The sequence below is a fragment of the Nylanderia fulva genome, unplaced genomic scaffold, assembly GCF_048542155.1.
Source record: "Nylanderia fulva isolate GAGA-0341 unplaced genomic scaffold, ASM4854215v1 Scaffold140, whole genome shotgun sequence".
Taxonomy (NCBI): Eukaryota; Metazoa; Arthropoda; class Insecta; order Hymenoptera; family Formicidae; genus Nylanderia; species Nylanderia fulva.
This window is the reverse complement of record NW_028189623.1, coordinates 148,958-172,061: the sequence shown is the minus strand read 5'-3', so window position 1 is coordinate 172,061 and position 23,104 is coordinate 148,958. Positions and strand designations below refer to the sequence as shown.

General features: G+C 31.5%; 1 protein-coding gene and 2 long non-coding RNA genes across 3 annotated transcripts in view; 1 reads left to right on the top strand and 2 right to left on the bottom strand.

Moving 5' to 3' along the window:
• LOC114942484 (sodium-independent sulfate anion transporter) overlaps positions 1–10,142 on the bottom strand; it is a 50,409-nt gene extending 40,267 nt beyond the window's left edge. The window contains exon 1 of the mRNA XM_029317854.2: positions 9,956–10,142. The gene's annotated coding sequence lies outside the window, so the exon portion shown is untranslated. The remainder of the gene's footprint in view (positions 1–9,955) is intronic.
• LOC146724270 (uncharacterized) lies at positions 5,008–8,287 on the bottom strand. Its single transcript, XR_014924152.1, has 2 exons — positions 5,573–8,287; positions 5,008–5,498 (listed from the first exon to the last, which is right to left on the bottom strand). It is a non-coding gene; the product is annotated as an uncharacterized LOC146724270 (long non-coding RNA).
• LOC146724269 (uncharacterized) lies at positions 8,303–9,610 on the top strand. Its single transcript, XR_014924151.1, has 2 exons — positions 8,303–9,045; positions 9,120–9,610. It is a non-coding gene; the product is annotated as an uncharacterized LOC146724269 (long non-coding RNA).
• Positions 10,143–23,104: the final 12,962 nt, after the last annotated feature.

Below are 23,104 nucleotides of genomic sequence, written 5' to 3'. Positions count from 1 at the left end.
TTGTGTAACAATTGCGACGTCTCTTATACATATTGATCAAATTCGTAGATTTATTTAAGGGGATCTTAAACACTGTCCTGTTTTATCGATAAAACATTATTTTTCTGCATTTTTTTCTTTTTATTGATTCAAATAGAATAATAAATGCTTTTCCACGATTAAAGTATAAGATATTAATGTAATAGTAAGATTAGAAACAAAGCGTGAACTTACCAATTTTATGTTAAAAACAAAAAAATTTAATTTCTTAATTTATGGTTGGGACTGACGAGAGGCGACTCTCATATAAATCTGCGGAGGATTTCGGGCTCCCATATTTATTAGACCACATGACACACATAATGTTTAATTTCTACTCTTAACGTATATATGTGTATGTGCTAATATTAGTTTCCACGTTTCTTGTATGTTTTATATTATTTTATTCTTTCTGTAATTTTATATAATTTTACGTCTGTTTACACATAATTATTGAAGATGACCTGAAGTGAGGGGTCAAAACGTCTAAATTTGAAACCAATTAAAATACCTACCCAGGTTAGATTAAGTCATTCAAATGACGTTAATCTGCTATGTAGGTAATAATATAATCTAATAGTAATAATATAATATTTAAAAGTATTTAGAAGTAGTTTCACTCGTTCCTTTATCTAACGATTGGTTCTTTTTTTTATTAGCCTTTTCATCACTCATCATACAGGGTGTCCTATTTTAATTTTTGCATTGATTTGTTGAAAATCAAGACTTTCATCGAAAAATGTTTTATATAAAAAATAATTATTTTTCAAAAAAGTATATTACTGCGCACATTGCAAATTTGTTTAAATCACAGAAGTATATTTTGTTATAATAATTGATTTATCACTTCATTTTTAAATTTAAATATAATTATCACATCAAGACCCTTATTAAAAATAATAATTGTAAACAAAGAAGGGCTATAAGAGCTATTAAACATAACAAAGTTGTCAGTTGATATTAAAAAACTTCATTTGAACGGAACTAGAAATAAATAAGAATAAGTGATCTTTTTATTCGCATTTAAACAAAATAATAAATACATAAGAAATACACATTAAAGCGAACGTTTCGGCTGACATTTCGAGCCTTCCTCAGCGCAATACAAATATTATATAAATTGAAATGTAATATTGAACATTAAAGACGGCAATTAACGATGTCAAGCTAATAAAAAGTCAGTTTTTTGTCTCGTTACATATGTTTCTAAACAAGTCATCGCGTGTGACAAGTGCAGATTGTTGGTACATACTGAGATCGAGCGACCGTGCCGTGTAATCACTATGTGTATAGGCCTCCTGATTTATTGGTCAAGGGAGATATCTTGATTGAATCATCATATTGATGTTGTAAAATGATTTTGTAAAAAATTGTTAAAATTAGAAATTGACGACACATATGACACTATAAGAAAATCACAAACACACATTATTAACATATTGAGCTCGATACATTATTACGTTCCAGAGGTAGTATGCATTGAGTTTTTTAACCGCTATAACAAATCATTGTTTCATTTTTTTATGAATAGACGGAATGGTTTCGAGAAAAAACTTGAATTTATGTTAAAAAAACAAAAAAGTCAGAATAGAACCCTTATTAAACCTATTAGGTATCGTTGTACCACAAGAGATATTAATAAAAATAGTAATAATGAAAACATAGGGGGGGATATCATTATCAGATAGAAAATATTAACTTCAATCTAAATTCTACTGAGAAAAACAACTCAATAACTGAAAATAAGCAACAGAAGTTTAAGGATAAAGGAGAAGAATTTAAAATAAATGTCGATCCTAACTCTTTTCCAGATTTTAATCCGAATCTTAGTAAAATTAATAATAATTGGTTTTTTAATTTATCTACTACTACGATACCGAACAATATAATTAGTCTGCTTCAATTAGGTGAAAACTTCAGTCTCCCTAATAATAATAAAGTACAATTAACCCACATGGATTTCATAAAATATTTTGAAAATAATCTTAAAAAACTTCCTCCTGATAAAAGAGTTTTTGTCAGAGAAAAATCTAGGAATGTTGTGAATTCGATTAATCTACACCGATATCCGGACAATGGTTTTAACAAAATATTATTAGAAAAAAGTGAAAACACTAAAAAATTTTTGGACGAAAACCCGAATCTTCTTATAACAAAGGCTGACAAAGGAAATATCACGGTGGCTTTAGATAGGGACAAATATATAGAGGAGGTTGAAAACATTTTTAAAGATAGAGATACTTACATTTTGTTAAAAAAAACCCTACGAATAGTATAGTTTCCAATCTCCGTGATCTCTTAGTGAGATGGAAAAAGAAAGATTTTATATCATTTAATACTTACAAGTATTTATCATGTAGTGATGGTAATCTTCCTAGAGCCTATGGATTACCGAAAGTGCATAAAATCAATTGCCCCTATAGGATTATCGTCTCGTCTATTGATACACCATTATATAATTTAGCAGTTTTTTTACACAAAATATTAATAAAAAGTATTCCAAAAGCGAGTAGCTATACAGAAAACGGCTTTAAATTGGTGAAAAAATTTTCTACATTACAATTAGAAAATAACTCGAGTTTGATTTCATTGGATGTTGTGTCACTCTTTACTAATATACCGATAGACTTAGTATTGGAAGGTTTATCTGAGAGATGGCATTTCATCTCTGATAATTGCAGTCTTAATAAATCAGAGTTTCTAAATGGCATTAGCTTAATATTAAACTCTACATTTTTTACTTTTAATAACACTATATATAAACAAACCTATGGAACTCCGATGGGCTCCCCTCTTTCTCCCATAGTTGCTGATATAGTATTACAAGATTTGGAATCTAAAGCTCTAAACCTACTTAACTATAAACCTGTTTTTTTCCATAGATATGTCGATGATCTTATTTTGTCTGTACCTAGTAAATATATTGAACATACGTTAAACACTTTTAATTCGCTACACCCGCGTATTCAATTCACAATGGAAAAAGAAAAAAACCATAGTTTGAGTTTTTTGGACATCAAGTTAATATCAAAAGATAATAAAATTACATGTGATTGGTTTAGAAAGCCGACGTTTTCTGGAAGGTACTTGAATTTTCTTTCACAACACCCTATATGCCAAAAAAGAGGAACGATCATCGGTCTGATTGATAGGGTAATTTTATTATCACATCCTTCATTTCATCAGGATAATATAGAATTGATTATTAACATCCTAATAAATAATAATTACCCGGTAAAATTCATTTTTGACACTATTAACGATAGACTCAAAACTCTTTTTTATACTAGAAATAATGTTAACAACAACAGTCTAAATCAGTCGAAGGATTCTCCTTTGTTTTTTACTGTGGCTTACTTACCGAATGTTACAGAACAATTGATAGGTATTACAAAAAAAGTTGACACTAGACTCTCTTACGTAAGCATGAATAAATTAGGTAAATTTATAAAAACACATAAAGACAAAATACCTAAAGGAGCGAATACGAATGTAGTTTATAAAATTAACTGTAAAAACTGTGATGCTTCATATGTGGGTCAAACTAGCAGAAAACTGAATACTAGGATAACTGAACATAAAAAACACACTAACAGAAAGTGTTCCAATAAATCAGTTGTTACTGATCATAGATTAGAGTTCTCCCATGAATTTGATTGGGGTGAAGTAAAAATTTTAGACAAAGAACCATATTATAATAAAAGACTTATATCAGAAATGTTATATATAAAAAGACAAACTAATGGATTGAATCTACAAAATGACACTGAATTTTTGCCTGATATATACAATAATGTTATAGATTCTTTACCAAAATTGCCAGGGTTTGTAAACAGACCTTGATATGTATAATAAAGGTGAAACACCGAGGCACTGCCTCATTTGGGATTGAGAGTTGAGACGGTAAAAACGTTCTGTCTTTAGTAAACCTTTGTCTTTAGAAAAAACTGTGTCTATAAGATTTCGTATCTGATACTTGAAACTTCTATAAAATAATCACCAATTTGTTTGAGTGAGTGTACAGTGCATTTTATTTGTCAAAAGTATAGTGAATAATTGGACATTATTTATTTAGATCTCCATTTAATGTCTAACAACATTTCAATATGATGATTCAATCAAGATATCTCCCTTGACCAATAAATCAGGAGGCCTATACACATAGTGATTACACGGCACGGTCGCTCGATCTCAGTATGTACCAACAATCTGCACTTGTCACACGCGATGACTTGTTTAGAAACATATGTAACGAGACAAAAAACTGACTTTTTATTAGCTTGACATCGTTAATTGCCGTCTTTAATGTTCAATATTACATTTCAATTTATATAATATTTGTATTGCGCTGAGGAAGGCTCGAAATGTCAGCCGAAACGTTCGTTTTAATGTGTATTTCTTATGTATTTATTATTTTGTTTAAATGCGAATAAAAAGATCACTTCTTATTTATTTCTAGTTCCGTTCAAATAAAGTTTTTTAATATCAACTGACAACTTTGTTATGTTTAATAGCTCTTATAGCCCTTCTTTGTTTACAATTATTAATTTAACAGAGCTAATTACTATCCTTATTAAAAAGTCTTAGTACTTTATCTCATTATTCTGCTCAGAAAATTAAGATTGAAAAATGAGTATATTCCGATATTTCATATTTTTTGTCAATAAGGATTCACGTAACATCGTGTTTACATTTTGCCAATAGATTATTCTTGCAGATTGATGGGAATAAAAATTATGCTGTCGTCATCATTATTTAATATAAATCGCGCATATATGTATGTGTATTATCGCACATTATTACAAGGTTTTGTTTTAGAAATTCCATGATTTATGTTTTATTTCGAATGTGTAAAATATATATATATACGTTATATGAATATATATTATTTATAATGCAAAATTAATACCTAATCAAACCATCACATACCAATGTTCAAGCTCGTATGACAATAAAAACAATGATAAATTATTAAATTAAGGCCATGTGTAACGAGCAATACGAAATTATTTTATTATTTAGAAGAAAATTCTTAATTTGACATAATAATTACACAAACGTTTCGAGCTCTACTTGCTCCTCTTCAGTGCGCAAAAAAATAATGATAATAAATACCCCTAATAAATAAATACATACATAAAGTTCTAATAAAAAATCCGCAATACATAGTCAATATAAGTTATATAGTTAAGTCATAGTTAAAACGCAAAATATATTTACAATGAATTGAAACCATTAAAATAGTTCAACAAAGTAAGAACCCAATTAGAAGCAGAATGATTCGTCCGGTTATTCATAAAATATTTTAGAATTATTAATAAAAACTCGGAGTGACACTTATACATTGCTCCAAACGAACCACTTATCGTTATTTGACGAAAGTCCCTCGATCTGGCAATGATTATGTCCATCCTCTCCAAATTATTTGATATTTGTTAACTGAATTTAGAGAATTTCTTCAATTGTAAAATAGGATTCCACTAATGTGTATGTAAAAAAAGATTAAAAATTACAAATTAAACTAAATACTAAAATATTGAACCTTTATGCTTACAAATTGTTCCGAATAACTTGAGATGACGATGCTTCTAATTGTTGTTGGCCTTATTGTTAGTACTTGACTGTTGTCTAGTCTTTTAAAAAGTCGAATAAATAGGTGTCAGATCTCACAAAATAAACATTTACATAAGTCTAAAAATTCGATATTTCTTCTAGAATGTCGAAATACGCGTTGTTAAGCAATTCGGTGTCTGTGTTATTATTTATACCATGCCTTTGTTCCTTGATGTGTATCATTTCCGAGATAAGTCTTTTATAATAATTAGATTCAATATCAAGTATTTTAACGTTATCCCAATCAAAAGCATGTTTTTTATTTATAATATGTTCAGAGACCACAGAATGCTTGGAGGAATCAAATTTAATATTATTCATATGCTCTTTTAGTCTAGTGCGTAATTTTCTTTTGGTTTGCCCAACATACGAAGCTTCACAATCCTTACAATTAATTTTGTAGACAACATTATTATTATTGTTATGCACGTTTTTGTCCTTGTGGACTTTAATAAATTTGTTAAGATTATTTAGACAACGGTATCCTACTCTGAAATCTGATTTTTTTATTGTCGATGCTATTGTCTCAGAAATGTTATTAATGTATGGAATGACGAAAAATTTTTTCTTGCTATTATCTTCTGCAATTTCTTTTTTTCTATTGTTGTTAAACTGTCCATTGTTTAAAACTCTTATTCTCTTATTTATTTCTTTAAAGATCAAATGAATAGGGTAACCGTTGTCCAATAATATTTTAATACACAGTTCTAAATTTTTCTTATGATATATGGGATGAGATAATAACAATGCCCTATTAATAAGATTATAAATTACTCCTATTTTATGGCACATAGGGTGACTCGATAAAAAAGATAGTACTCTACCTGAACATGTCTTTTTTTGAAACCAATCTAAGTGTATGACGTTATTTATTATTTTAATGTTTAAATCTAGAAAATTTATGCTTCTATTAATTTCGTATTCAATCGTAAATTGTAGTCGTTGATTGTAACTATTAAACTTATTCAGTACACTATCAATTTTATTCTTTGGTGCCACCATAATAATGTCGTCTACATATCTATAATATATTCCAATACCAATGTCCAATTCATTAATTATTGATTCTTCAAGATCTTGCATAACAATATTAGCAATTATTGGCGACAACGGGGAACCCATAGGTGTGCCATAAACTTGCTTGTATACAATGTCATTGAATGTGAAGTATGTTGACGACAATATAAATTTAACCATGGAAATGAATTCATTTTTTGGAATTAATGTATGTGTATTGATATAATTCCATCTATTGCTCACACTTTCTATTGCAAGATCTATCGGAATGTTAGTAAATAGTGAAACCACGTCTAATGATATTAGAATATCTTCCGCACCAATTTTCCTACCCTCTAGCTTGCTGTAAAGTTCAAAACTATTATTTACATTACTTTTTCCCGTAGGAATACTATTTGAAATGATTTTATGTAAAAATGTGGCTATCGAGTAAAGCGTGGTATTAATCGATGACACAATTAATCTAAATGGAGTATTCTCCTTGTGTATTTTTGGGAGACCATAACATTTTGGAAGAAGGGAGTCGCTGGAACGTAGTGAGTAATATTCTTTATTAGAAATGTACTCTTTTTTTTGCCATTTCTTAAGAATATCGTTTAGTTCCTTTTCTATTTTGGAGGATGGGTTCTTTTTTATGATAGAATAGGTGTTATTATCTTCAAGTAAACCTTCCATCTTATTCGTGTAATATTCTTTTGTCATCGCGACTGTTACGTTGCCCTTATCAGCCCTTGTAAAAAGAATATCCGGATTATCATGGCAAAACCTCCTTGTATATCTATGCATACTAATCAAATCTTCATGAGTTGAATTAAACCTAGTTTTGCCGTGTAAAAAATAGGAAAGTTGTGGAACCAGATTGTTACGTAATGTATTTAAATTTTTCATGTTAGAACTAGTGGAATTCCCTTCTATATCTTTGATAAACTCGTGTATGGCCAACTTTTTGTCATTCTTAAACGGCAGGCCGAATTTACTTCCAAATTGTAATAGATTAGTGACATTGGTAGGAATTATTGTGTCAGTCAAATTAATAAACCATTTTTCGTTAGTACTGGTTAGAGGATTAATATGTTTGTCTTTGAATTTATTAGGATATATGACAATGTCTTTGTTTCTATTATTGTTTACTGAAATTGTTGATTGTGGAATGTCTATTTTGTTGATGGAATAACTAAGTTTAATCGGTTTGATATTTTTCAGATATTCGTCTTGTTTCTTTTTAATTAGCCAATTAAATTTGTTATTATGTTTGTTATGTAGTCTGTTATGAAACCTGTCAAATGAGATGAAATGATGTCTTAAAATTTCGTTCCATATGTGTACTGGCAGTTTGTTAGCCACATATCTTGAAATATTGTAAAGTTTACCATGTAATAAATTAATTAGTCTATATAAATCTCTAATTTCAATATTTAAAATTTGTTTTTTGAATCTGTACAGCAAGCTATCAAGCCTTTTTTTCGATCTAAAGTGATGTAAACAAAATTGATTCCTACAATACGACGTCAAGTGGTTAGGTAAGACATCAAAATTTTTACAATGTTTTAAAAAATTCAACTTTGATCTAGCTTTGATTGTTTGATAATTTAAATCAATCCATTGCTTTAACCTCCATGTTATTTCTCCCCCAAATGAATTAAATAATTTATTGGACAACGGTTACCCTATTCATTTGATCTTTAAAGAAATAAATAAGAGAATAAGAGTTTTAAACAATGGACAGTTTAACAACAATAGAAAAAAAGAAATTGCAGAAGATAATAGCAAGAAAAAATTTTTCGTCATTCCATACATTAATAACATTTCTGAGACAATAGCATCGACAATAAAAAAATCAGATTTCAGAGTAGGATACCGTTGTCTAAATAATCTTAACAAATTTATTAAAGTCCACAAGGACAAAAACGTGCATAACAATAATAATAATGTTGTCTACAAAATTAATTGTAAGGATTGTGAAGCTTCGTATGTTGGGCAAACCAAAAGAAAATTACGCACTAGACTAAAAGAGCATATGAATAATATTAAATTTGATTCCTCCAAGCATTCTGTGGTCTCTGAACATATTATAAATAAAAAACATGCTTTTGATTGGGATAACGTTAAAATACTTGATATTGAATCTAATTATTATAAAAGACTTATCTCGGAAATGATACACATCAAGGAACAAAGGCATGGTATAAATAATAACACAGACACCGAATTGCTTAACAACGCGTATTTCGACATTCTAGAAGAAATATCGAATTTTTAGACTTATGTAAATGTTTATTTTGTGAGATCTGACACCTATTTATTCGACTTTTTAAAAGACTAGACAACAGTCAAGTACTAACAATAAGGCCAACAACAATTAGAAGCATCGTCATCTCAAGTTATTCGGAACAATTTGTAAGCATAAAGGTTCAATATTTTAGTATTTAGTTTAATTTGTAATTTTTAATCTTTTTTTACATACACATTAGTGGAATCCTATTTTACAATTGAAGAAATTCTCTAAATTCAGTTAACAAATATCAAATAATTTGGAGAGGATGGACATAATCATTGCCAGATCGAGGGACTTTCGTCAAATAACGATAAGTGGTTCGTTTGGAGCAATGTATAAGTGTCACTCCGAGTTTTTATTAATAATTCTAAAATATTTTATGAATAACCGGACGAATCATTCTGCTTCTAATTGGGTTCTTACTTTGTTGAACTATTTTAATGGTTTCAATTCATTGTAAATATATTTTGCGTTTTAACTATGACTTAACTATATAACTTATATTGACTATGTATTGCGGATTTTTTATTAGAACTTTATGTATGTATTTATTTATTATGGGTATTTATTATCATTATTTTTTTGCGCACTGAAGAGGAGCAAGTAGAGCTCGAAACGTTTGTGTAATTATTATGTCAAATTAAGAATTTTCTTCTAAATAATAAAATAATTTCGTATTGCTCGTTACACATGGCCTTAATTTAATAATTTATCATTGTTTATATTATTTATATTATAAAATTAAAATATAGTTTTAAGGCTATAAATATTTTTTGCACAACACTGTACTGTATTCTTTAAAAAATACACAGTTTTTTTCTTGTCTATTATTTCTTTGCGATTATTAAAAAAGAATATGAGAATATATACGTGCGCACTCAACACACACATACATATATATATACATACATAAAGAATCTTCACAGTACGCATTTTTTTTCACACAATAAAAAACTTGGAACGAAATAAAACAATAAATTTTACAACAATTACTCAATATAAATCGCATCGCACATTGTATTCGACTTTTACCTGTTATGTCGTGACGCGATCATTTATACAACTAATTCATCACATACTTATGCAATACTGCGCACGCGTCCTTGCTTCTTTGCGTTCCGCACAGAGCATTCGCGACTTCCTCCGCGTGTGTTCCATCGTCGCTGAGATTACAGCTCAGATTATCGTCAATTTGTTTAACGAATGAGTTCTTTTCACAGTAACGTGTTTAACAAGGCTTTTGGTTTCTCTCTTCCTCTCTTTGTCAGGCATCTCTGAAAGCGACTGCAGTCTTTTAATGCGTATGCGTATATATACAGGGTGAGCCATTTTAATCAACGCGTAAATATCTCGTATAGTAAGCAAGATGGAAAAAATGTTTCGAACAAAAGTTTTTTGACTATGAGGGGAACATAAAATGGTGTTATTGATTTGACCTTGTATAATCACTTAAAGGTCACGTGAAGGTCACCTTCAATTTCTTAAATGGAACCTGTTATTTTTCATTACATATTCTTATAGCTTATCTAAAGAACTTTCCAAAATCCTATAATAAAGTGTTGTTTAATGAAGTACTTTTCAAATTATAAAAGTTTAAAGTTTACAATTTTTTAGTATAAAATGTAAAATATCTTGTAAAATTAACATGAATTTAATATTCGCTCGTGTATTGTTAAAACAATCAATATAGTCAAAGAGGCCAACATAACGAGCATTAAATAGAATGTTAAATTCTAAAATTTATTTGATATATTATACAAGCATTGATATATTATACAAGCACAAAAAGATTCATGAACCAGACATCAGACATGACACATTGTAACACGTGACATATTTCTAACATTATTAATTTTGATAGGATATTAATGTAATAGTAATAGCTGTTAAGATATGACTTGTATGGAATACTGAAGAAGACTGCGTGCAGTCGAAACGTCTAAATTTTTTTATGCATGATTCTGTAAATTTATGTTTTGTTGGATTCAATTGATATTTTTTTGTTTTAACAATGTTTGTATAATATATCAAATAAATTTTAGAATCTAACTTCTATTTAATGCTATAACTAAATCCTATTTAATGCTCGTTATGTTGGCTTCTTTGACTATATTGATTATCTTGTAAAATGTTTAGTTCAAATCAATGACACCATCTTATGTCTCCCTCATAGTCAAAAAACTTTTGTTTGAGACATTTTTTTTTCATCTCGCTTATTATACGAGATATTTATGTGCGTTGATTAAAATGACTCACCTTGTATATGCATCGCGGGACAGTCCTCGACAGGGCCGTCTTAACCGCGTGTGTAGAGTGTGCGTCGTTCACGGGCGGCAGGATGCAAGGGGCGGCAAATTTTGATTAATATTAAAATTTGTGGATAGACTAAAATATTTCCTATAAAAATATATAACATTTTTCAAACTCGAGTCAGAAACAAGACATCAAAACAGTAGAGTTATCTGTTGAAATTGGCTCAAACTAATATGGATGCGTTGCGTAGAGACGAAAAACAAAAGAATAATAAATAATAACAGAAGATATAGTTGACTGTAGTCGTCTGTAGATTGTTGAATATAGTAAGAGAAATGAAACGGCTTTCTTCAGATTTAGAGCAAAACAAAAAGTATATAAGTTTTCCATTTCGTTGATTAATTTAGTTATTCAGCGATTATCGCAAATATAGTTTTCATTAGTATTATTATTATAAAGTGTATTTGGTTTGAGCAATAACAATTTGTGATTCATTAACATTCAACGTTTCGAGCATTGCATTAAAGATAAAATTTTTGTTCTGTGAATTAAAGGTAAATATTGTATTTAAATGAAATATCTTTCAATTACTTAATATTGAAAATTACAACATAAGATAGATTTTATTTATTTATTATACCTAGATGTTAGATAATCAAAAGCGTTTATCTGGATTTGAATATCGTAAGAGAAGATTGGAGAAAGAAGAGTCAGTAAAAAAATGTACAACACTATTAGAAAGTTTTTAACACAAAAGGCTCCAACACAAGAACAAGAGAATTTATCGACAGAAGAACGTTCATCTGAGATCACTCAAGAAGCAATTTCTAATACTGAAAATGTTCTCTCTCTTGATAAAATTAACAATCAAGACTCAACAATTGACCAATCAATTAAAAGTACATCAGCAGGTTCATCATCAGCAGATCATTAAGAAGGTAATTTTAAGAGACATTGGTTTTTGGCCAGTTTATTTTAGATCAAATGAGACTCACTTTGTTAGAATTAGGTCCAATTTAGATAAAAAATATTTCAAGGTTGTTAAATTTAAATGACCAAACTAGCTATCAATGTAAGTTTTTGTTAAAAAAACAACGTTTCGACCTTGGAATTGGGTCCTCTTCAGGCTACAAAATTTTAAACCGTATAAATTAAAAATTTCATTATGTCGTTTCTAGACATATTATTGACATAAATCATGATATGGATTGGAATGACGTTAAAATTTTAGATTGTGAAAGCGATTATTACAAAAGGTTAATATCAGAAACAATACACATTAAACAACAAAAAAACAGTTTAAACCTTATAGACAATATTGATTTATTGAACAAGACATATTTCCCGATTTTAGACAACAAAATAAACAAAATATAAATAAATTTCACTTTTTTCTAAATAATATATAAAGCTTAAGAGAGAGATTCTACGCATATTCAGCCTACCAGTCGATAAAGAATAACACACTATAATAGAGATCGAGGCGAAAAATAAAAATATGTAAGTATTTGCAATTTAACAAATATTAATTATATCTAATAAAATCCGTATAAAAGTTTAACGGTATTGTTAACTGTTATTGTTAACATAGATTGAACATTAATTATTTTCGAGCACCGAAATTAATACGAAGAACATGGACATATTAATATACTATATTACATTTGCTAACAACACAACTATAGCTTTAAGATGAAATTTATAGACTGTTATTATATGTAATTGTATTGAATTCAGCGATTGAGAAATCACAAGTAAGTGACAAAACTATCACGAATTTATTGTAATTTTTATCTTTAAATACAGTAATTTTACATAATCAACTATATTTGCTCGTGTAAAAGCTTTTTTCTATTATATTAATGTAAAATTTCAAATATATATGGTATCAAGAGACACGGTAGTGTCTCCCGACCAGTAAGCGGCATTGCCGAATGTGAGACACAACGTATATCTTTACGCGAGTCGGACATTTGAGTCTATTATAAATTTCGAATGCTCAATAATGGCTGAAGTAATCGAGTTTGATTGAGTTCGAATTATATAATAAAAGTGTCTTTATTTCTGCTCTACGTGTTTTGTAAGCGGAAATATCATTATATGCTAACAATAAGTTTAAATATGAAAAATTTCTTTTAAGAAATGTCCACGTCATTATCATCATCGTTCACGCATACATATACCTAGTAGTAGTAGTATATATATATATACATATATATATATATATACTACTGTATATAAATATATATATATATATATATATCGTATATAAATAGTGACCCTCGTATATATATATATATATATATAAAAACAATAAAAATATATTCGCAGCTTATATATATATATATATATATATATATATATATATATATATATATATATATATATATACGAGGGTCACTATTTATATTTCGGGAATAGGAACAAAAACAAATAGTTAAGCTGCGAATATATTTTTATTGTTTTTCAAAGTACTCGCCACGATGATCGATACACTTTTGCATGCGCTTAAACCAATTTTCAAAACATTTATTCCATTCCGAATGAGGTATCTCCAAAACATGATTTTTGAACGCTTCAATAGCTTCTTCGGGCGATGAAAATCGTTGACCACGCAGTTTATTCTTCACGGATGGGAACAAAAAGAAATCATTGGGTGCCAAATCAGGGCTGTACGGCGGATGACCCATCAATTCGATGTTTTGAGTGCTCAAATAGTCTCTTGTTTGAGCCGATGTGTGAGAGCTCGCATTGTCATGATGAAGAACAATCCGACGTCTCTTGTTTGTTTTCCTTATTTCACCGAAGATTTCTGGCAAACAGATGGTTGTGTACCACTCAGAATTTACTGTTCTACGATCCTCTAGAGGCACTGTTGCAATATGACCAGTTTTTCCGAAGAAACAGGCCACCATTTTTTTTGAAGTGCTTCGTGCGCGAACAACTTTTGTTGGATTTGGTTTATCTTGGAACACCCATACAGTCGACTGCTGCTTACTTTCGGGCTCATACGAATATATCCATGATTCGTCACCTGTCACGATTTTATAAACGTCTTTTGAAGCACCGCGATTGTATTTCTTAAGCATTTCTTTGCACCAATCGACACGAGCCTTTTTTTGAGCGATTGTCAAATTATGTGGGATCCAACGCGAACATAACTTTCGCACAGCTAAGTGTTCATGTAAAATCGTATATATGCTGGTGGAACTAATGCTTAGGGATGCCTCAATCTCATAATAGATTACATGACGATCTTGCTTAATCATTTCGTGCACAGCATCGATGTTTTCTGGCACTACAGTCGATTTTGGACGACCTTCACGAAACTCGTCGGACAGCGAACTACGACCACAATTGAATTCACTATACCAGCGATACACAGTGGTTTTTGATGGAGCTTCATCGCCAAAAGTCAAATTAAGTTGATTGACGCACTCTTGTTGTGATAATCCACGTCGAAAGTCGTAAAAAATCATCGCACGAAAATGTTCACGATTCAGTTCCATTTTTTGCCGAGACGAAACTTTCAACTAAATATAAAATAAACAAATAGCGTCCGTATGACAAAATGTTCTGAGTACGTATATCGTCAAAAATGTCAAACTTTACGATGGAACCGTCAGATGGACTCACATGACATCAGTGTTGCCAATTCCCGAAATATAAATAGTGACCCTCGTATATACACGTATACAACACATGCATATACGTACATCACACGTACACAACACATGCAATAGATGCATGTAGTGGTCTTGTCCTTCTCTCACGTTTCACAACAGATGGCATTAGTGCTCTGCGATCTTGACGTGCGGGGTTATGTACCCAATACACGTTAACGTGCGGGGTTATGTATTTGATTTGATTTCTTGATATGTGCACACATAACAGGTACGTGTGTTTTGATATTTATTTATAATTTTTTTCATATAATAATATCTATTTTCTTGTTACGCAATCATCCTATTATTTTTTCATAAGATTAACAATTATATTCTTATGAAAAAATAATGGGATGATTGCGTAACAAGAAAATAGATTATAATATTATTATGAAAAAATATAGTTGTTATGTATGATGGATGGAAATTATATCGCGCGTCTTCATGAATATTCGCGGACGCGGCTTATCTACGTTAAACCCGAATTCTGCCGACAGAGGAATCGCGTTAGCGTGGGAACTCGAGGATCGGTGCGTTGGGAGAACAAGGAGTCGAACTTGTATGCTAGACCCGTTCGGAGCAATGATAACTCGCGACTCTTATTAACTGTAATAATATTCTGTATACTTATATTTCTTGTTAAATATATCTAAAGTAAAGACACAACAGTTGGCGACGAGGATGGGATATAATTTAATTAAAAAGTAAATAAGAGGCACGTGTGAAGCGCGAGTGTGAGATAACGTGGCCTTAGAGAACACGTGACACAGAACTTTCGAGAAGGGCGGTTTAGTTCAAGACAACAATGCCGTTAGAAGGAGATAGGAACCTGGGGACAGGATCTTCAGGAAATACAACCCCCGGACAGCTTATGAGTCAGGTAATGGGACAAACTACTGGTCGTAATACTATGAATGTGGATTTCTTCGATCCTAAGCAACAAATTTGAAGATGGCTGTAACGATTAGAAGGAGCTTTTCGTGTTTTTAAAATTCAAGGTGAGCAAGAGAAAATTGTCTATTTATTACATTTTCTTAGCGTAGAGGCATTCGAAGTTCTTTGCGATCGTTTAGATCACGGTCTTACATACAGGTCTGGAATCTTGCATAGTAGAGGTGTTGCAGCTATTGTGACCATTTTTAGTTGTTCTATCAGTCGATAGGGCTCGTTACAATTGGAGAGTGTTTGAAAAAATGAAGACAGATAGCGATATTTTTTGTTTAAAAACGCTATCTGTCAATTTCTTTTTTTGAATTTTGAATTTCTTGATTAGATTATAATGCCAAATAATTCTTGCATCGTTCCAACGTGTAAAACAAATTATAAGAGTTGCAAAGTGAAATTATCAATATTAAATAAATAAATAAATAAATATATATATATATATATTATATGTAAATTATATTTACATATATTAATGTGTAAACATTTATTTTTACATTATAATGTAATTATTATTACACAATTATTTGTTTAAAATATAATTATATATATATATATATATATATATATATATATGTGTGTGTGTGTGTGTGTGTATGTATTTTTTAATTTATATATTAATAATATATATAATTATAATTATTTATTTATTATATATTATATTATATAGTATACTATATATTATTATATTATATTTATTATATTATTATGTTATTTATATTTGTATTATTTATTTTAAAACACAACAGAAAAAATTATCCTCGATATAATTTCTATGTATAGTTATCGAGATATTCGGCCTTTTATGTTTGAAGTTTAATGCCCTGTATATAAAGAACACTCTTTGATCTCAGCGCTTCAAACGGCTTTGCCGATAACCTCTAGTTTGCCTCATTAACAGCATCTACCCCCACCATTAAAAATCGTAATAGTTTCCAGACCTGTATGTAAGACCGTGGTTTGGATTCACAAGATCCGTATTTATTGTCTTACGATGTCTTACTTAATAAATTAAAAGAATATTACGCTCCGGAGTCGTTAGAAATTGCGGAAATTTTTGTTTTCTGGAAACGATCACAATTACCGGAAGAAACTGCTCAAGAGTATATGGCCGCGTTGCAAAAGTTGTCTTTATATTGCAAAGGACCAGGCTCGATTTAGCCGATTTTCGGCCCCCAATCGATTCAATTGATTTTCATTGGAATATCTCCTAGGGTCAGTAAGATATGAGAAAACATGATTTCCGATCGAAAAAATAACGTCACATGGAAGGGGGAGTGTCTAATGTACCAAAAGGTTGATATCAACAGTCTATAAAAATCGATGAATTTCGTCATTTAAGTTAATGTTGCACTACTAAGGTACCGATAATCAATACGACATGGTTTGTGCACAACTCTAGAATTATCATACGACTCATACAAGTGGATTTGATTTTGATACTGGCGTTTTCCCCCGCGATATAGAGCGCGATTTTTTATAGACTGTTGATATCAACATTTTGGTACATTAGACACTCCCCTTTCCATGTGACGTTATTTTTTCGATCGGAAATCATGTTTTCTCATATCTTACTGAACCCTAGAACTTACCCTAGAAGATATTCCAATAAAAATCAATTGAATCGGTTGGGGGCCGAAAATCGGCCAAATCGAGTCTGGTCTTTTCTCCTTTACAAATTTTAAATGTCATTTTCAGCAATATACATGTTTAGGTAATCTATGGACGTCCGATGAATGTACACCGACCGGCAGGAATGGTGTTCGGCGTCAGATTTCAAATGTGTGTATCCGTGTATAACAGCCGAAAATCATATGCACACATACGTAGCGCGACATTGTATGTGTCGCTTGAAGCGCGGCAGAGATCAAGGAGCGAAGGAGAAAGTAGTAGAGGGTACTCCGATATTGTATCTCTCCCAAACATCGTATGATCGAGAGAGAAAGCAATACAAGACGTGGTGTCATTTAGTGGTGTCCAATAACTGTTTCACTCACTCGACTATAAATTGAAGGAGTGCGAGTGAGACAGCTATACGGACATACGGACACCGCGGGTCGCGCTTGTCTATCGGTGTCTCGTTCCCTCCGTCGTACATTTCTGACGTCGGACACCATTCCTGCCGATCAGTGTACACAATGTCCGACATGGACATCCGTTGTACGTACATAGGATGTACTTGTGCTTATTGGGGTATTTTGCACGTATATATTTTAATGTCCTCTCGATATCTTATAAAAATTTTGGACTATTGTAAGGACTTTTTTAAGACGTCTGCAAGATTGTCCCATTGCGGTAAAAAAAGCGGACATTTACGGTCCTATATGGGCATCCCATGAGACGATCCTATTACGATCTCCGGATAATTAAATAATGTTTGAAATAGGTCCAATTTTAGTCTGTTTGGTACAAAAATAGACATTTCTTGATTGTCCAAAACAGTAACACTGGACATATTTAAAATGTCTCACAAATGTCTGAGGCTGTAATCTGGATGTTTTAAATATGTACGAAACGTCTAATATGTATATATTTAATACGTTTTTAAAACGTTATTGTGCTGTCTGGGTATGTTGCGTGAACAATGATGACGTTTCTTACAAGAAATTTTTCATAATTAGACTTTGCATTATAATATTTCCGCTTACAAAATACGTAGAGCAGAAATAAAGACACTTTCATAATATAATTCGAACTCAATCTATCGATTAAGTTCGAATACGAATATCGAATAACTAATATAAACTCAATTGCTTCAGCCGTTATTGAGCATTCGAAATTTATAATAGACCCAATCGTCCAACTCGCGTTAAGATACACGGTGTGCCTCGTTCGGTGATGCCGGTAACTGGGCGCGAGACACTACCGTGTCTCTTGATTAGTCATGCAAATTGCATTTGCATCAATAATCCTTTAATGCTTCCATTAATACATTGTTTCTTTTTTTTGACAGCCTGTTTTTCAACAAAGTTAAGCTATCATACTTGGATATCAATTTGCTGTTTATCATTCATATAGATTATTTAATAAGTTTTTTTAATTAGTATGCGTCAAATGCAGTTTTTCTCGAGAATAATATTTATTACAGTATATTAAATGTGATTAAAAATAAATAAATAATTATACATGTATTTCAATTGCTGATCTCTCCTTTGAAAGAATCACTCTTAAGGGGATGCCGGATGTCTGTTTTATCGATCGGATGATTATAAATCTTTCTGCACCAAAAACTTTTTATTATTAGTTTAATAAAATAATAAATGTTTTTCCACAATTAAAGTACGTACAGAAACAAAGTGGGAATCTACCCGCGATTTTATGTTAAAATCAAGAAAAATGAAAAAACTAAAATTTCTTTATAAATCTAAATCGTAAGAAGGCGTGAAGAGCTAAACGCGGATGTTGCTATGAAAACAAATCGTGCACAAGGCACATATTACTCTTGGTGTACTAACCAAGACTTTGAAAACTGAAATAATCTCTTACTTGAGATTTTATTTCAAAAACCCTTTGACCTCTCTATCGAAATAAATAATTAAATGCGAGAGAAAAATATAGATCCGAAAGTCGCTGAATCGGGAAGTCTTGGTTAGTACACCAAGAGTAATATGTGCCTTGTGCACGATTTGTTTCCATAGCAACATCCGCGTTTAGCTCTTCACGCTTTCTTACGATTTATATTTATATTTATATTACAGAGCCTGCTATTGAATCTTAGTTGACTAAAATTTCTTTATCAACTTCTGTTGTCAGGTCAAAAAAATAATTGTTTAATATAAAAGTTCTGCTGTTTGTACGTACAAAATAAGATAGGTCCCGACTAGAAATTGAATGAAGTATTAGTAAAATTTTAGATATAAGCTTAGAAGCCTAAGAAAAAAAAATTATGCAAAAAATTTTCATGCATATGTGTGTATACGTACATATATTTAAATATGTGTGGTGCTAACTTATCATGTGAATATGTGTATACGTGCACATGTTTAAATATGTGGTGCAAACCTATCGGAGTTCTCGACCGTTACTCCAGCATCCCCTTAAAAACGCATAGAGATGTAGCCATCTAAACAAGAGAAAGGAAGACAGAAAGAAAAAGTATCGAGTAAGACTGTTTTGTAACAAGAAAAAGAGCCAAAGAACAAATAAATATTAGAAAAGATACTAATGAAGGGAGTGTTAAACATAAACACGCAATTGTTTATTTCAACCTTTGTGTTTACTGCATATCCCAAGCGCTCATTACAGAGAATAAATTAGCGTTAAGATAACCGCTACAATTATCGCGACTATATATTATAGTATTTAATTAAATATAATTAAATTTTTATTTAATATATCATCAACATGATCAGTTATTCTATATTTTTTTACACGGAACACGATTGAAATAATATTGCATGAAGGAAAAGAGGAGAGACAAATGCGTTATTAAATATCTTTCCGTGTATATTTATTTTATTACTTACAGTCGCGAAAATTTGATGTGTTCGAACAGAAAAATACAGTGCTAATAGTACATTTGATTTAAATCAGAAACTCTTTCTGCAATTCAAATAATATGTCGAATATATACGTTATTTCAAAATCAGATTAATGAAAGTAAGTACTTGTATCAAAATGAATTTTATTATAATAAAGAGTATATTAAGGGGGATGGTAAGGTTTGAACGGCCAAAAATTGGGTAAAATTCAAATGTTGTTTGTGGACAAACAAATAAACATACATAAACATTTTTGAAGCATGTTTTTAATGCTTTCTTAGTAAACAAAATAAACTGCAAAAATTCAAAAAATATTAATAATTAAGAATAACATTAATAATTAAATGCAACGCGTAATTTGCGCACTGTTATGTTCTTACCATGATTTCAAGTAAACCGAGTTGGAAATTTTCAATTTTCTTGGTACTATTTTGTTGTTAAGATTCCCTTCTATAGACTGAACCTAAAATTTGAAAAAAATTCTAAGATTAAAACAATGGCAGTCAAAAATAAAAAAAGTTCGACAAATTTAAGTTATTTGTTGTTAAAACGGTTATAAAGAATAATTTTTTATGCACTAAAATAGGTTCAATTTATGGAAAAATTTGTTATCTTAAAAAAATTGAAGTCGATATCTTCAACCGTTCTTGAGTTATCGTAGCAAAATTAGCGAAAAATACCATTACGAGATAAACGCGGTTAAAGTTTGAAAAGTTAATTTTGGCTAGAAAATTGATACTTACGAATTGATACGAAGTTCAAAAATTACCCGCGTTGTAAAATGACGTCTCCATGTTAGTTTCCACTGCAGCAGCAATCGCAGAACATCGACTTTTTTGAATCTGGCCTCTTTTGTTGATGCCAGCGATTTTTTTCTGCCTGCAACCAGTGTTGCTTGTCATGATTTTCGCATATTGCAACAGAACGCGATCCAAATTCTAGACCTAATCCGGTCATTATGTCCAAAAAATGAAACGAGCCATCATTAAATATTGTTGTAGCTATGTTTGTTGCAATTTCTACGATATCAATGTCAGTGAACGATTCTTTTGGAGCAATTGCTCACACAAGTGAGTGAAAGCTTTCATTCGTATTTTGCGTATAGTATCTTAAGAGTAGTTCCTTGTTAGACAATGCTTCATACACAGTGTTCGAGATTCGAACGTTTAAAACCTGCGGATAAAAATTTATTAGAATATTTCATGCAGTATTAGCATGCAACATGCATCATGCGGATAATTATTTTATATTATTTGTAACATGCGTAATTTTATATTATATTTAAAATAGCGCTTGGCCGCAAGGGTATACAGATACCCCGCGCCTGCGAAAAATAAGCGCTTACGTAAAATCATAATAAACAGTACGGACCGCGGCCGCGCGATAGGTGATATACAATAGTTCGGATAATAACAAAATGCGATGTCGATCTCACAATAAACAATAACTTTATATGTTTTTTCGCCCTCAATCTACCGATGGAATAATAAAGATGTTCGCGAATATTCTAGAAAATAGAAACTATATAAGCACCCTCTCAAGAGGCCGCGGCGCTCTTTTCCGATTGCTTGTCGCGTCTAGAGTGTGCTTCTACTTTCCAAAAAAGATCGCTTATCTTTTTTGCGCTTAATTACCGTTGCTTGCGGAACATTCAGTACTTTATTTTTGACACGGCTTTTTCTCGGTTATTGTACTTTCTGATATTTTCGACTCGGCATCTTTCGGTAAATTCTGTGCGGTTTGATTAATTGTAATTTTTGTGTTAGTAGTTTAAATATATTTTTTATATTCAAGATACATGTGTGTCAAGTGCAGTGCCTTTCTGTCGTCTCGCTTCCGACCTTCCTATCCTGCTTTCCGTTGCGCACACACAGGTATTACTTTTTGTATCTTGGCACAGTACTTTAGTACAGATTTATGTTTACAATGTTCAAGTGACTTGTCATATTTAGCTTTCTACCAAGTACATCAGCTGTTTTGTCCGGACGAGAAACCACAGCATGACCTGTGCCCATGTCATGCTGCGGTTTCTCGTCGTTGAAATATTTGTGATAGAATACCCAGATATTGTTGCCCAGATATCGTTTTTTATTCTTTCCACAGTATCACTGCTTCGAATTGCTTTGCCATAATATTGCGTTAATTCTTTGATCAGACCGTTTGTCAATTTTTCTTTGCCGTTAATTCTTGGTATCGTTTTCTTGACATTACGCAATCTCGTTCCCATACATTTTTGTATATGCCCGACGCATCCTTTTTTGTAAATTCGAAAATTTGGTCCATATGGTTTCGAATTTTGTACAGTCATAATCGTTTTACAGTCTCCATTTCCAATATAATATTTGTATTTATTACCGTATTTTTTAACAGATTGATAAAAAATTGCGAGCATGCCATTAACCTCCATTTTTCCTGCGTTTCCGTCATGATTCTGCCGCCATTTCTTTTCGTGCTCATCAAGCCAATCTACATATTCTGGTGTTCCAATTCTAGATTCCCATGCTTTGCTTGCATAAATAAAGATTGTAACGGCGTAGCCGTTACTAACGCCTCGTGGGCCGATCATCCGCCCGCCACGTGAGGCTCTGGCGCCTAAGGCGCCCCTAAACGTTACACACGGGCTGCCCCACCCCGGGGGCGCCCCACTACGACGCCGGCGCGTTACCCCCGCCGCAGACTCGACGCGGAGCGGGGGAACCGCCGGCCGGGTATATAAGCCGGATAAGGCGGATGAGCCGGCACCAGTCCTGTTCCAGACCTCCTAAACCAGGCAACGGGCTTCTCGTTGTTAGGCCGGGCCTCTCGGTTACTGGCTCCTTCCTTTAGTATCGGGCAACGGG